At 42.1% G+C, this 16,503-nt stretch overlaps 6 non-coding genes across 6 annotated transcripts; all 6 read right to left on the bottom strand.

Moving 5' to 3' along the window:
* Positions 1-438: 438 nt before the first annotated feature.
* Positions 439-520, bottom strand: TRNAS-CGA (transfer RNA serine (anticodon CGA)). The gene has a single exon. It is a non-coding gene; the product is annotated as a tRNA-Ser (tRNA).
* Positions 521-1,060: 540 nt separating this feature from the next.
* TRNAS-CGA (transfer RNA serine (anticodon CGA)) lies at positions 1,061-1,142 on the bottom strand. Its single transcript has one exon. It is a non-coding gene; the product is annotated as a tRNA-Ser (tRNA).
* Positions 1,143-2,307: 1,165 nt separating this feature from the next.
* TRNAL-CAA (transfer RNA leucine (anticodon CAA)) lies at positions 2,308-2,389 on the bottom strand. Its single transcript has one exon. It is a non-coding gene; the product is annotated as a tRNA-Leu (tRNA).
* A 542-nt stretch (positions 2,390-2,931) lies between these two features.
* TRNAS-CGA (transfer RNA serine (anticodon CGA)) lies at positions 2,932-3,013 on the bottom strand. The gene has a single exon. It is a non-coding gene; the product is annotated as a tRNA-Ser (tRNA).
* Positions 3,014-3,557: 544 nt separating this feature from the next.
* Positions 3,558-3,639, bottom strand: TRNAL-UAA (transfer RNA leucine (anticodon UAA)). Its single transcript has one exon. It is a non-coding gene; the product is annotated as a tRNA-Leu (tRNA).
* A 12,640-nt stretch (positions 3,640-16,279) lies between these two features.
* TRNAS-CGA (transfer RNA serine (anticodon CGA)) lies at positions 16,280-16,361 on the bottom strand. The gene has a single exon. It is a non-coding gene; the product is annotated as a tRNA-Ser (tRNA).
* Between the last annotated feature and the right edge of the window lie 142 nt (positions 16,362-16,503).

Genomic DNA, 16,503 nt, shown 5'->3' with positions numbered 1-16,503 from the left:
AGTGCCCTGTTGTCCTCACTTATTTCGCATGCTTTGATACAATTAATAAAAATAGCAACACGCATCACTCAAAGTGAGTGACAGGGCACAGATGAGCGGTAATCAATCACTGCACATTTCTACCCTCTTTTCCCTATATTACGGCGCTGGGAATGGGCCCTTAAGAGTACTCAGAAAGAGTCCAAAAGCCTAAACAAGACACGCTACATGAAAAAGTTACTCTTTTTGTGACTCGTCAAGATCAGGCAGGACAGGCCCAGACTACGAACCCTTCTGAACCACCTGCTCTCTAAAACAGTTCCTGAGTGTTGAAATTGTCTTAATGTTTACATTTAGTTTGAATTATTGCTGTTTAACTCTGTGACTTGATGAGGATTGACTAACGAGAAGTGAAAATTTCCTTAACAAACCAAATGGTGTTCATGCAAAATCGTACGTTGCTGCAAGCAGGATTCGAACCTGCACAGGGAAACACCATTGTATTTCGAGTCCAAAGTCTTAACCACTCGGCCATCACAGCTCCATGAGTATGATGTCACGGTTGTCGTACATGAGCCATTCGCTGCTCACGTCAGACCGAGACCTAAAAAATAAAGTAACCAAAGGAAGGGGCAGGTACCAGCAGTGCTCTGTTGCCCTCACTTATTTCGCTTGCTTTCATACAATTAATAAAAATAGCAACACGTATCACTCAAAGTGAGTGACAGGGCACAGATGAGCAGTAATCAATCACTGCGCATTTCTACCCTCTTTTCCCTATATTACAGCGCTGGGACCGGGCCCTTAAGTGTACTCAGAAAGAGTCCAAAAGCCTAAACAAGACACTCTACATAAAAAAATGACTCTTTTCGTGACTCATCAAGATCAAGCAGGACAGGTCCAGACTACGAACCCTTTAAACCACCTGCTCTCTAAAACACTTCAGGAGTGTTGAAATTGTCTTAATGTTTTCATTTATTTTGAGTTTTTGCTGTTTAATTCTGTGACTTGATGAGGATTGCGTAACGAGAAGTGAACATTTCCTTAACGAACCAAATGGTGTTCATGCAAAATCGCCCGATGCTGCAAGCAGGATGCGAACCTGCGCAGGGAAACCCCATTGAATTTCGAGTCCAACGCCTTAACCACTCGGCCATCGCAGCTCCATGAGTATGACGTCACTGTTGTCGTATATGAGCCATGCGCTGCTCACGTCAGGCCGAGACCTAAAAAATAAAGTAACAAAAGGACGGGGCAGGAACCAGCAGTGCCTTGTTGCCCTCACTTATTTCACATGCTTTCATACAATTAATAAAAATAGCAACACGTATCACTCAAAGTGAGTGACAGGGCACAGATGAGCGGTAATCATTTACTGTGCATTTATACCTTCTTTTCCCTCTATTACGGCGGTGGCAACGGGCCCTTAAGTGTACTCAGAAAAAGTCCAAAAGCCTAACCAAGACACGCTTCATGAAAAAATATTACTCTTTTCGTGATTTGTCTAGATCAGGCAAACAGGTCCAGACTACGAACCCTTCCGAGCCACCTGCTCTGTAAAACACTTCCTGGGTGTAGAAATTGTCTCAATGTTTACATCTAGTTTGAGTTTTTGCCGTTTAACTCTGTGACTTGAAGAGGACTGCATAACGAGAAGTGAACATTTACTTAACTAAACCAAATGGTGCTAATGCAAAATCTCATGACACTGCAAGCAGGATTCAAACCAACGCGGTGAAACCCCATTGGATTTCTAGTCCACCACCTTACCCACTCGGCCATCGCAGCTGCATGTGTATGATGTCACTGTTGTCGTATACGAGCCATGCGCTGCTCATGTCAGGCCGAGACCTAAAAATTAAAGTAACGGAAGGACGGGGCATGTACCAGCAGTGCCCTGTCTCCCTCACTTATTTCGCATGCTTTCATATAATTAATAAAAATAGCAACACGCATCACTCAAAGTGAGTGACAGGGCACAGATGAGCGGTAATCAGTCACTGCACATTTCTACCCTCTTTTCCCTATATTACGGTGCTGGGAATGGGCCCTTAAGAGTACTCAGAAAGAGTCCAAAAGCCTAAACAAGACACGCTACATGAAAAAATTACTCTTTATGTGACTCGTCAAGATCAGGCAGGACAGGTCCAGACTACGAACCCTTCTGAACCACCTGCTCTCTAAAACACTTCCTGAGTGTTGAAATTGTCTTAATGTTTACATTTAGTTTGAATTATTGCTGTTTAACTCTGTGACTTGATGAGGATTGAGTACGAGAAGTGAACATTTCCTTAACAAACCAAATGGTGTTCATGCAAAATCACGGGTCGCTGCAAGCAGGATTCGAACCTGCCCAGGGAAACCCCATTGGATTTTGAGTCCAACGCCTTAACCACTCGCCCATCGCAGCTCCACGAGTATAATGTCACTGTTGTCGTATATGAGCCATGCGCTGCTCACGTCAGACCGAGACCTAAAAAACTAAAGTAACAGCAGGACGGGGCAGGTACCAGCAGTGCCCTGTTGCCCTCACTTATTTCGCATGCTTTGATACAATTAATAAAAATAGCAACACGCATCACTCAAAGTGAGTGACAGGGCACAGATGAGCAGTAATCAATCACTGCACATTCCTACCCTCTTTTCCCTATATTACGGCGCTGGGAATAGGCACTTAAGAGTACTCAGAAAGAGTCCAAATGCCTAAACAAGACACGCTACATAAAAAAATTACTCTTTTTGTGACTCGTCAAGATCAGGCAGGACAGGTCCAGACTACGAACCCTTCCAAACCACCTGCTCTCTTAAACACTTCCTGAGTGTTGAAATTGTCTTAATGTTTACATTTAGTTTGAATTTTTGCTGTTTAACTCTGTGACTTGATGAGGATTGACTAACGAGAAGTGAAAATTTCCTTAACAAACCAAATGGTGTTCATGCAAAATCATACGTCGCTGCAAGCAGGATTCGAACCTGCGCAGGGAAACCCCATTGGATTTCGATTCCAACGCCTTAACCACTCAGCCATCACAGCTCCATGAGAATGATGTCACTGTTGTCGTATATGAGCCATGCGCTGCTCACGTCAGGCCAAGACCTAAAAAATAAAGTAACATAAGGACGGGGCAGGAACCAGCAGTGCCCTGTTGCCCTCACTTATTTCACATGCTTTCATAAAATTAATAAAAATAGCAACACGTATCACTCAAAGTGAGTGACAGGGCACAGATGAGCGGTAATCATTCACTGTGCATTTCTACCCTCTTTTCCCTCTATTACGGCGGTGGCAACGGGCCCTTAAGTGTACTCAGAAAAAGTCCAAAAGCCTAAACAAGACACGCTTCATAAAAAAAAATTACTCTTTTCCTGAATTGTCTAGATCAGGCAGGACAGGTCCAGACTACAAACCCTTCCTAGCCACCTGCTCTCTAAAACACTTCCTGGGTGTAGAAATTGTCTCAAAGTTTACATCTAGTTTGAGTTTTTGCCGTTTAACTCAGTGACTTGATGAGGATTGCATAACGAGAAGTGAACATTTACTTAACTAAACCAAATGGTGTTCATGCAAAATTTCATGACGCTGCAAGCAGGATTCGTACCTACGCGGGGAAACCCCATTGGATTTTAAGTCCAAGGCCTTAACCACTCGGCCATCACAGCTGCGTGAGTATGATGTCACTGTTGTCGTATACGAGCCATGCGCTGCTCACATCAGGCCGAGACCTACAAATTAAAGTAACGGAAGGACAGGGCACGTACCAGCAGTGCCCTGTCTCCCTCACTTATTTCGCATGCTTTCATACAATCAATAAAAATAGCAACACGCATCACTCAAAGTGAGTGACAGGGCACAGATGAGCAGTAATCAATCACTGCACATTTCTGCCCTCTTTTCCCTATATTACGGCTCTGGAATGGGCCCTTAAGTGTACTCAGAAAGAGTCCAAAAGCCTAAACAAGACACGCTACATAAAAAAATTACTCTTTTCGTGACTCGTCAAGATCAGGCAGGACAGGTCCAGACTACAAACCCTTCCGAGCCACCTGCTCTCTAAAACACTTCCTGAGTGTTGAAATTGTCTTAATGTTTACATTTAGTTTGAGTTTTTGCTGTTTAACTCTGTTACTTGATGAGGATTACGTAACGAGAAGTGAACATTTCCTTATCAAACCAAATGGTGTTCATGCAAAATCGCACGAGGCTGCAAGCAGGATTCGGACCTGTGCAGGGAAATCCCATTGATTTCGAGTCGAACGCCTTAATCACTCGGCCATCGCAGCTCCATGTTGTCGTATACGAGCTATGCACTGCTCACGTCAGACCGAGACCTAAAAAATAGAGCAACGGAAGGACGGGGCAGGTACCAGCAGTGCCCTGTTGCCCTCACTTATTTCGCATGCTTTCATACAATTAATAAAAATAGCAACACGTATCACTCAAAGTGAGTGACAGGGCACAGATAAGCGGTAATCAATCACTGTGTCGTGTATTTCTATAGGTTCTGAATCAGTCCCCCTATTCCTGACCCTATTCTGGTTAAACTAACTATCAAGTTAACTAACAGTCAGCCCATGAGGCAAGAAAACCCCCATGATGCAGATACCGTTATCTGACGCAGTCACACTACGGCACAGGAACGTGTTATCTGATTAGGTCATAACGCTTGAGATCTAATTAGACAAGCGACATTCCTCCAGCCCCTGATAAGGCATACGACGTTCTCATAACAAATCAAACCTATGACAACCTGGAAAATCCGTGCGGCCATTGTTTTGATTTCACAGAGAACTTTAGTAAAGAATGTGCTAACGAGCAAATCGTATGACATCTTTATTGACGTATCTATGTCCATCCTTACGTCAATCTCGGCACCTTTAAGGTATAAATATTGCCGACCTTGCCCTATGCAAACACACGCGTGGTGACAAGACGGAGCAGCCATACTTGCCGAAGCCGAGAGCAGAAGCAGACCCCGCTGGCAGCAGCCCCGCCTTCCTGACGCCCTGAGAGACGCGCTGCTATCTCAAGCCGAGAGACCCAGCACCGGCGCTTCTGGGCAGCCCTCGCAGGCAGCCTGGAATATCGAGAGCAGAGAAAGAGATACCATTCCTCATTCATCCTAACTTCCAGGTACAGAACTGAATAACCCCTCACAGAGAATTCTTTAGTTATTTACTTGGCAAAAACAAACTTAACTTAAACTGTAACTTTCTATTCCCGCCCACGCATTAGACTTAGGTCAGGTACACGGGGTAGGCGTATTTAGAAACACCAGTTGAGTAAGTTTAGTCAAATGTATATGTGTATGTAAATATATTTTAACCATTTTAAACATCATATGGCTCAGAAACCATATCAATGTTTTTACAGTATTATTTTATACTATTGCTTTTAATGTATGCACTTTACTTAACTATAAGTATTGCAATAATATCGATCCATTTCTCTTGTACGAGAAAAGAGACTGATCAATAAATAACACCTTTTTATTGAACACGCCCGTCTCTTCCTTTTCTCTACAATCTGATGAGACTAAGAATGCACGTACTGACTGAGTAAAATAATTGCCTTGTGCTCACACGACTCTCGAGATTGACTCTTGATTAGTGGAGAGCAAAGTTGTCATGTTCTATGGTTGTCAGAAACTAAATCCCTTCTTGTCTAATCAGGGAAGTTAATCCTTCCTTGAACATTCGAGAAAGTTTCTAGCGAACTCTGAGCTTAGCTGGCAAACCCAAAAATTAAGTCTAGCATCGACAGTAGTAGACCTAGTTAACGTCTGGCCTAGGCCTTTACTGCTGTAGGTACTATTCCAATGCGCAGAGCCTATTGGGAAAATAGGAGCTACACTACATGGCGCCCAACGTGTTTGGAAAGGGCGATAAAACTAACGTAAGACATTTAGAGTAACTCAGTCGTGCTTTCTCACTCAGACCCCTTTTCCCAAATACTCCAAAGACGTCTGGAGTGGGTGAAAGGTAATATCCTCCAAAACCTCGCAGGAGGGAACTCCTATGTATGGTTCTTGGTATAGTCAACGTTGAAGGATAAACAGTTCCAAAATATTGTGCATCTAATCTTTGTTCCATAAGAAACCTGATCTGCAAACAAAAGACATAAGCTTCCTGTCGGTAAAATGGCAGAGAGTGATGATGAAAGAGAGGCAGTTAGATTAGCAACTGAACTCGCAGATGCTGATGCTACCATGAAGCAGCAGACGCGGATATAATACTCATTCCGGTCATCAAAAGGAGATCTATAACCTTAAAACTTATAGAAAATGGACTGACACCTAGAGGTGGCACAGTCATATTCGTAATTGAGGCACACGAATATCGGCAGACAGAGGTATACTATTCATGGATACATTTTCCGGCAGCAAATGCTGTAACAAAGTACTTCCACTATTACAAAGTAGAGGAACCTCCTGAAACGTACACTCCTTTCGAGGAGGTGGAAGTACCACTCAAATTCCAAGAGCATTTGCTCTTATTTGATGGCGCCCTAAAACATAACAATCACATTACAAGGCTCGGTCCTTTAGGAAGACCAGGAGCAACGTGGCCGGTCTTAGCCGGATACACACCACATCCAGACATCGAAAGAAGGCCTGCAGCAGAGCTGTTAATACAGCTAAAACAACTACTAAAAATTCATAGACAATTAGTTCAGTATGTAATGCGGACTTCAACAATTCAGCCAGCGATTAAACTTCCACAGCTGACCCCTCACCAGGGGAACACAAATAAAATTACACCACAGAACATCCAATCCTGCCTAGGTAAAGTTCCAGCTAAACGGGAACAAATACCATTCTGGTTGGCACAGAAAATCACCCAAATAGAGGCGGTGTTTCCTGACACCACCCCGCTGGAAAAACACAGGATTCTGACTATATGTCTCCCAATGGGAATCGCACCACACATTGAGGACTGTGACACTTGGGGTACAGTCTTTGCTTCCATCTACACAAAAACGCACGGTGTTCCATCCATTTCGGTAATACCAGATGTGCTAAAACAAATTCAAGATGAATACGGTCCAGAACCTGCTTTAACTCTTGGTATGAAATTACTAAAAGACTTCAAGCAGGTCTCGGCTATATTATTAGCCAACATAAAAGGTGAAGCAGCAAACGTGGCGATCCGCCAGAGGTTAAAAGAGACAGATATAGCAGACCAACCAGCTGAAATTGCCAGAATCATAGAAAAATCCTATGAAGAACTAGGCAGAGATAGTCTAGGTGGAATACCAGTAAAACCGCAACTGACTACAAGTCCAGAAAAAATATTTTTTAATAATAATAATTCACCAAAAAAGAACTGGGATGGAAATAAACAATCCAATCCTAAAGAAAAGAAATTCCAGTCCAGAGGAAGGTCTCCGAGGCGAAGAGAGAAATCTCCAAACCAAAGACAGAGGTCACCGCAGAGTGACCCCTCTGGGAATAGATATAACCTTAGAAATAGGGATAATATTAAAAAACCTGATAGATATCAAGACATTGATACACGTCCCTCTCAATCTTTTCAGAATTCCTCGCAGAAATCGGAAAGAAGAGGACGATCAGAAGAGCACGCCAAGTCCAAAGACAAGGAACCTGCTCAGCTAAAAAAGAAATTACAATTTCCAAAAAAGAAGGTAGCCAGTATCAAGGTAGTTAAAAATGCCGAGAATACTGAGGACACAACTGAAAAACGGAGAATGGGCTCAGACAATGCTAGACAGCGCAGCAGAGGTGAGCATAGCTCGCAAAGTCCTTATGAATCATCTGGAGACAGTGGACACGAATGAATACCTTCAAGTGGAAACTGCAGACACCAGAGTTAGCAAGCCCCACAAGATATACGAGATAACATTACGTATAGAGGGAGATAAGACTAGGAAAATAAGGGGACTATTTTGGGATAACCTCTCCAAAGGCTATGACATCCTTCTAGCTGAAAAAGACTGGCCACCAGAGTTTGTCAGGGAGTGCCCTCATGGCGAAGAAGTAATTATGCCTGCCTTCTCGAATCAAATACCGATTCATAAAAAATACACACTTGCTAGAAAGTGGGCAGTGGCCTTAGCACCTGCTTTATATAAAAATCATGTAGGATGGGATGAGGATTCTCCTCCTCACAAAATCCAGTTAAAATCACAACCAACTGCACAAAGGCAGTACCCAATTAAGCAAGAAGCTAAAAAACAAGTAAATGAAATACTAGATCAGCTAGAATACCAGGGGGTGATTGAAACTTGCACCTCACAAATGAACAATCCTTTGTTTCCGGTCTCCAAACCAGACAATTCATATCGTCTAGTTTTGGATTACCGACACCTTAACACATGTTGCAAAACCTTTGCAGTGCAAAACTCACACAGTGCTGCACTAATGAATAACATAGTGCGCAAAAAATACAAAACAACCTTGGACATCTCCAATGGATTCTTTTGTCAAAACATAGCACCAGAGAGCAGATATTTAACTGCATTCTCAGTAAATGGCACTCAAAAACAATTCTGTCGGTTAGCCCAGGGGTACAAGAACAGCCCGGGGGTATTCTCAGCGAGAGTAACAGAATTACTACAACTATATGATGATGAAGCATTATCTTATGTTGATGACATTTACCTAACAGATGATGACTTGGAGACTCACTTGAAAAGAGTGAACACCATAATACTTGGGTTCGCTGCAGAGGGTTACAAATTCAACTTCAAAAAATCCAGAATTGCCCATCTAAAAATTCTATACGAAGGATATGAATTATCAAGTATAGCCTGGTTGACAATTTTTTAAGAACTAGAAGAATTAAAAAATCTAAAATATGAAAAGACGTATCCTCTGCCAATCGACATTCTGCCTCTACGACATTACGCCTGTGTAATCTATACAGACGGACATGCTCAACCCTCCGTTTGGGGAGAACATGCATACAACCCCACATGTGAGATTACAAAAGAAGTGTGGCGCGGAGGTAAACTAAGACCTCTATTAACAAAATCACACTCAGTAGAAACTAATTCAGAACTACAAACTGAAATAATAGCTTTGAAAATGGCGCTAGATAATGCGGATCGCGAATTCCCGACACTTATAGTGTCAGATTCATATTACTGCGTCAAAGCATATAACAAGGATTTGCAGACATGGATTCAGAACGGTTACAAAGATGACACAGATGCACCAATAAAGCAGAGACTGCTCTGGGAACAAATAGCTCTTTTGAAAAAAGAACTACCAAAGACTCACGTGACTCACTCACTGAGTCATCAACGTGATGGCGTTCACGTTGTAGGGAATTCATTGGCTGAAACAGCCGCAGCGGCAGCCACTAAATCGGCTCCCGTAGATCGAAAAAAGCGTACATTAAAATACATTGACGGTGAAACAATGCTGGCGGTGAAAACGTCATCAAAAGGCGACTGCTCAGCGTTACCAATCAACTATCCACTCAATTATACATACATAATCGATGCAAACTCCGTCCCTTTTGCTCGAATCCCTGGAGTGGGGGATAGAGTGATTCCAAACATGGACAGGAGAAACTTGTTAATCGCAGACGCACACATGGGCGAGGGTCACAGACACCTTACATTAAAAGATTCTCTGGAAGAATTACAATCACGGTACTGGTGGCCAGGCATGAGCCTGCACTACACCATGTTTGTAAAAAACTGCCCAAACTGCAACAGAGATCGCAGTGGGGAGAGAAGCAGTTTAATACCTCGTCGTATCAAGGCAGATAATATTACCAGCAAAAAGAATGGCTTGCGATTAACATATACAGGCTAGTTTCCACTTATAATGTAGATCACCAGCACTCGGCTGACGTCCGGACTATTATACAAGATTTGCGAGTCTAAATGGCATATACGCTAAGAGCATGCTACGTTCGAACATTGTTTTCACTCAGGCAATCCAGCCTGGGGGGGAAACATGGCCAAATGAGCACAGCCCAGCGGGAATCTTCTCACTTCCTTCCTGAGGGTACGGGATGGTGTAAAGAAAAAACCAAGGCAGAAAGCAATCTATAATGGAAAGGATATTAGGTTCGGGAGCTGGGTGGGTCAAACATCTAATAAGTGTCCAACGTAGTCTAAATAACTTGCCAAGAAATTCTCTGAAGGGATTCAGTCCGTACGAATTATTATTTGGAACTAGGATGTTGATCTCTGACCTTGATAGTCAGACTTCAGTGGTTAAAGAAAAAAGCTTTGATGTCAAAGACCGTTTGGCTATTTTGCAGGACTTAAACAAAACAAGAAAAGACCTGAGCAACATACAGTTGAAACAACAGCCAACAACCACTGAAGAATCACCACCTGTCCCAGCAAGACCTGTCTGGATTCCAAAAGTCGGGGATCTAGTCAGGGAGAAGATCGCGGTAAAGAAGGAATTTGGGCCTTCTTACAGAAAAGCAGTTCCTGTCTTGTCTGTCAACGGGACAAGATCAGTTGTACTACCGCCACTTGCTGGAAAAAAGGAGAACCGAGTTGTATCCATCGACCTGGTAAAACCACAACATGTGGCCGATAACAAACAGTAGGCCAAGTGGACTCCCAATAAGTAGCAGAACACCAAGGTTTGCTACCAGTACAGAGGTCCTAACAAAAAGGCTCATCACATTCGAAACGCCTAAAGAAGAACAAGAAGGACTATGCAACAATGCAATAGAACTCAGACCTCTTAAAACCCAAATAAAGACATTTAGCAGAGACACACCAATCTACAATGAAGTGCCGAGTGACAATGCAAGAAACAAAAATCCTGAACCAATTGGAACAATTGACAGAACTGCATCCGGGTACTTCATCAACTTCGATGATTCCTCTGAAAGCTTCAGTGAATCAAAGACACAGCCATCATCAAAATCCTTTAAAGACAAAGCGAAGGAACTTTTGAAACAACTGAAAGAAACATATCTGGTTTCTCCATGGATTGAATTTTGGGTGGGTTTTGGTGCATTTATCCTCATACTTTGGCTCATCATGGTATTTACTTTGGGACGCTTCATTGAGGGAAAATATGCTAAAATGGACACAGCAAGTCAGAACATCAACTTGGTCCTCAAACCACACACATCTTCACACGTCGAGAAAAGAGAACTTTCTTCAGAACTTTCTTCAGCCAACTTCACAGCCAATCCTATACCTGGTGGGGTAGCCTGGGACAACACTGACTATGAAATTTATGGTCCGGTCGAGATCCTGAAATATCCACACCAAATCAAGATCTCTTTGAGTGACTTTGCAAAACCAAACTCATTTGCTTATGATTGGGACTTCGAGAGTATTAACAACATGATGTCTGACTTAGTAATGTCTGCTAAATTTACAAAACATGATTATTTTCAAGGTTCTACAAATTATGATAGTATGTATTGCTATAACCATTATGGTAACCATTTTTTGCATAAATCTGCACAACCTAGAAACGTTTTAAATTATAATCAATGGGAACATTGCGCTACACCTCCAAAAGGGAGCTATAGAACCGTGTATGACAAATATGCATATTTTTCAGGTTTTAACATAAGTAATGCTGAAACATTTTATTTTAAATTGTCAAACAAGACAGGGATGAAAACCATGATAACCAACACAAAATTGATATATTCAGATTCATTCTTCGAAAAAATGAATACTTTTGGATTTGATTATTGGGACAAAAATGTTGATTTGAAAAGTGTTTGGGGTACAAAAGAATGGCAAGTACAGGGTTTAGAAGCTTTGTTTAGAGCCTGCATGATCCCAGAACAAATGATATTTTTAAATGACACTGTTCAACAAACCACCTGTCTTGGCTTAGCCAAAATCAAAGATTTAATTAAACCGTCTATTCCGAAGCCAACAATGTTTAGCAATAGCTCTGATACAGATGAAGAGATAGACGTAAACCATATATTAAACCAAAACAGAACACATCCTGATTGGAAACAATGGTTGATCTGGCCCACAGATACAAATAACTGTCAAGATAGATTCCTGAATAAAACACAGGGTTTTAAAATGACCAGGCCAGACCCTAGATATCCCCAAAGACATCACCCAGGGATAATAACAACCTACAGTGTGGGCAAATTATGCCTTCAATGGCTACAGACTTCCACACTGCCTGAAATTAAGCAACACCTAACTTTACTTACTGATGGTGCTGACTTGCGTGATTTCATAATGGGACCACGCAAACAGCGTCAAAAGCGTTTCATAGCAGCCTCTGTATATGCAGCATACAATGAGGCCTGGAAGGTTACTCAAATTGAAACAGCAGAAAGAATACGGGAAATTGACCGTATCAATTTGGAAAAATCACTTTCTGTAGTGGACAATGGGTTAATGACTCTGTCCTCCAGAATTTTTTCATTGGACAGCATTGTGTCTTCAGCAATCGATATATTATCGCAAGACTTACTGTTATTACAACATGGTCAGTCACAATTGCGTTCCATTGTACAGCTTGGCTGGACGTTACAAAATCTGCGTTCAGGCTATGTGCCTTGGCGTTTAATCAACACAACGTCACTATTCCAAATCTTTAACCTTACTGATAGACAAATCGGTATGGCGCAAAAGGGTGCTGATTATACAATCTTGAGCATTGAAAAACTAGAAAGATTACCAATGACAATGTCAGAACGACCTGTCAGTGAATGGATAATACACGGAATCATAAATATTCCAATCTCAACCTTCAGGTTTCAATACTGCCAAAAATATATACAGGCTGGCATGTACGAGAAATTGGGAAAGGGGTACCTTAAAACAACTTGGAACCTGCCCTATTCACATGCATGTGTCAGTAATAAAGGACAGAAAGTGTTTCTTAGTGGCAACAATTGTGCTATGTCACTAAGCGGCACGCTTCTGTGTAACGGAATTAGTTTGCATGGAGCCTGTGAAGGGAATTCATACAACCTTTCATGTCACCAGCAAGGCGCACCTGCAACTGAAATAGAACCATTCTTTCAAAGACTCTATAATGGGAGTTACATTCTTATTGTAGACCGCAGATGTTGCAGTCTTATGCCCGGGACTCCTTATCTAGTAACTACAACGGCGAAGGTCAAGTGCTGTGGACGCTCTTTATTCCCCAGCTCCTTTCCAGACAGGGAGGCAAGGGCATGGCCCAGTTTGAAAATTACTTCTATTCGAATAGACACTTTAAGCAGAATGAAAACAGTGCTTCTTCAGACGCCTACAAGGCTCACGTCATCAAAAGAAACGTATGATCTACAAGTCGCAAGGACGACTGCAGAGATACATACATTATTATCAACTAATTCCCCCGTACATTTCGCGGAAATCCTAAGCGAAATCTTAAATATTTCTGATACCACTGGGGTCTCAAAGGTATTTAAGACAGTATTTTCGATGGCATTAACACCATTCAAAGCCATACTGGGTATTTTTCCAGATTTCGTCCATTCGATTTTTGGCGGACTTCCCCTGATCCTGGGACTAATTGCAGGAATCCTATTCCTAGTCCTTATTTTTCGTTATGGCAACCCATGTCACAGATCAAACTCTCGCGACAATGGAAGATACGATCCTAGCCATTGGATACCGGGACCAGATATCAAAAATCCTGGGACTCTCCCGGCTTAGAGACCTGAACATGACTTGGTTTCTATCATTTCGACCAATGTGGCAAAGGTGTGTTTTACCTGTACTAAGGTGTCTGCTATGCGGAGAAGAATGCGTGTTAGACACCTGTCTGACGCTACAATCGGATGCGCCGGTGGATGCAGATACACTGTTGGTTCCTACCAAGGTTCACGCTTTGTGCTGCCCTCAAAGGCTGCCAATCCTGATGACGGCATTCCTGGAATCTTCACCACTGCGATTGAAGAGTAGTGAAGTTCAAGATGAAAGCAGCATCGAACAGGTACGACCTTCTGTCAGCAATGCGAATCAGAATGTCAATGCAGACAATCATGCGCACGAATGCATGGTTACCCCTATTTCCGACTTAGTGGAACTTTCCCATGAAGCTGTTGACAGTTTTTTCGAAAGCCTGAATGATATGATGTTCTCTCCAGAACAGAAATAGAGACTTTTGAGTAAACTCGCACACGGCGTTCCCTGAATTCGGCCTTCAACTTTAAAAATAAAGTCACATGAACAATTTCACTCCAGTTCACGGACAGCAATTTTTTCAGCATGCCCCTTAAAATATTTTTCTACATATTTTTTCCCGGGACACTGATCTTCTGCTTAAAGTAAGAAACTATTCCTAGAGAACTAAAATTTCTATTTTTAGATACTTTATAGACTTTAGCTGCCGGCTGGTATGTTCACAAATATTTTTATTATGTGATGAAATGGTCTCGGACTTCCTTTCTGTATAGCCATATTAAGAGCCATTTCATGTGTATTTCTCATATACCGATAAGCAATAATGCATAAAATGCGTGTTTACTTTTGCATTTAATTCATAGCTTAAGTGCATACAATATATATGACTGCAATTTTTCAGTATATTTGAAAATTTCGAAATACATTTATGTATTTTGGGGTGGTAAGGTATACACTATACTCTATAGTATGTTGTACTATGTTATACTATGCATAGATTAGTAGATATGACCATAGTTAGCGTGGAGTCGGTGTCGTGTATTTCTATAGGTTCTGAATCAGTCCCCCTATTCCTGACCCTATTCTGGTTAAACTAACTATCAAGTTAACTAACAGTCAGCCCATGAGGCAAGAAAACCCCCATGATGCAGATACCGTTATCTGACGCAGTCACACTACGGCACAGGAACGTGTTATCTGATTAGGTCATAACGCTTGAGATCTAATTAGACAAGCGACATTCCTCCAGCCCCTGATAAGGCATACGACGTTCTCATAACAAATCAAACCTATGACAACCTGGAAAATCCGTGCGGCCATTGTTTTTATTTCACAGAGAACTTTAGTAAAGAATGTGCTAACGAGCAAATCGTATGACATCTTTATTGACGTATCTATGTCCATCCTTACGTCAATCTCGGCACCTTTAAGGTATAAATATTGCCGACCTTGCCCTATGCAAACACACGCGTGGTGACAAGACGGAGCAGCCATACTTGCCGAAGCCGAGAGCAGAAGCAGACCCCGCTGGCAGCAGCCCCGCCTTCCTGACGCGCTCAGAGACGCGCTGCTATCTCAAGCCGAGAGACCCAGCACCGGCGCTTCTGGGCAGCCCTCGCAGGCAGCCTGGAATATCGAGAGCAGAGAAAGAGATACCATTCCTCATTCATCCTAACTTCCAGGTACAGAACTGAATAACCCCTCACAGAGAATTCTTTAGTTATTCACTTGGCAAAAACAAACTTAACTTAAACTGTAACTTTCTATTCCCGCCCACGCATTAGACTTAGGTCAGGTACACGGGGTAGGCGTATTTAGAAACACCAGTTGAGTACGTTTAGTCAAATGTATATGTGTATGTAAATATATTTTAATCATTTTAAACATCATATGGCTCAGAAACCATATCAATGTTTTTACAGTATTATTTTATACTATTGCTTTTAATGTATGCACTTTACTTAACTATAAGTATTGCAATAATATCGATCCATTTCTCTTGTACGAGAAAAGAGACTGATCAATAAATAACACCTTTTTATTGAACACGCCCGTCTCTTCCTTTTCTCTACAATCTGATGAGACTAAGAATGCACGTACTGACTGAGTAAAATAATTGCCTTGTGCTCACACGACTCTCGAGATTGACTCTTGATTAGGGGAGAGCAAAGTTGTCATGTTCTATGGTTGTCAGAAACTAAATCCCTTCTTGTCTAATCAGGGAAGTTAATCCTTCCTTGAACATTCGAGAAAGTTTCTAGCGAACTCTGAGCTTAGCTGGCAAACCCAAAAATTAAGTCTAGCATCGACAGTAGTAGACCTAGTTAACGTCTGGCCTAGGCCTTTACTGCTGTAGGTACTATTCCAATGCGCAGAGCCTATTGGGAAAATAGGAGCTACACTACAACTGCACATTCCTACCCTCTTGTCCCTATATTACGGCGCTGGGAATGGGCACTTAAGAGTACTCAGAAAGAGTCCAAATGCCTAAACAAGACACGCTACATAAAAAAATTACTCTTTTTGTGACTCGTCAAGATCAGGCAGGACAGGTCCAGACTACAAATCCTTCCAAACCACCAGCTCTCTTAAACACTTCCTGAGTGTTGAAATTGTCTTAATGTTTACATTTAGTTTGAATTTTTGCTGTTTAACTCTGTGACTTGATGAGGATTGACCAACGAGAAGTGAAAATTTCCTTAACAAACCAAATGGTGTTCATGCAAAATCGGACGTCGCTGCAAGCAGGATTCGAACCTGCGCAGGGAAACCCCATTGGATTTCGAGTCCAACGCCTTAACCACTCGGCCATCGCAGCTCCATGAGTATGATGTCACTGTTGTCGTATATGAGCCATTCGCTGCTCACGTCAGACCGAGACCTAAAAAATAAAGTAACCGAAGGAAGGGGCAGGTACCAGCAGTGCTCTGTTGCCCTCACTTATTTCGCATGCTTTCATA

Source organism: Lissotriton helveticus, chromosome 11 (assembly GCF_964261635.1).
Source record: "Lissotriton helveticus chromosome 11, aLisHel1.1, whole genome shotgun sequence".
Taxonomy (NCBI): domain Eukaryota; kingdom Metazoa; phylum Chordata; class Amphibia; order Caudata; family Salamandridae; genus Lissotriton; species Lissotriton helveticus.
Note: the sequence above shows the minus strand (reverse complement) of the source record. Positions and strands in the feature narration are given on the sequence as shown.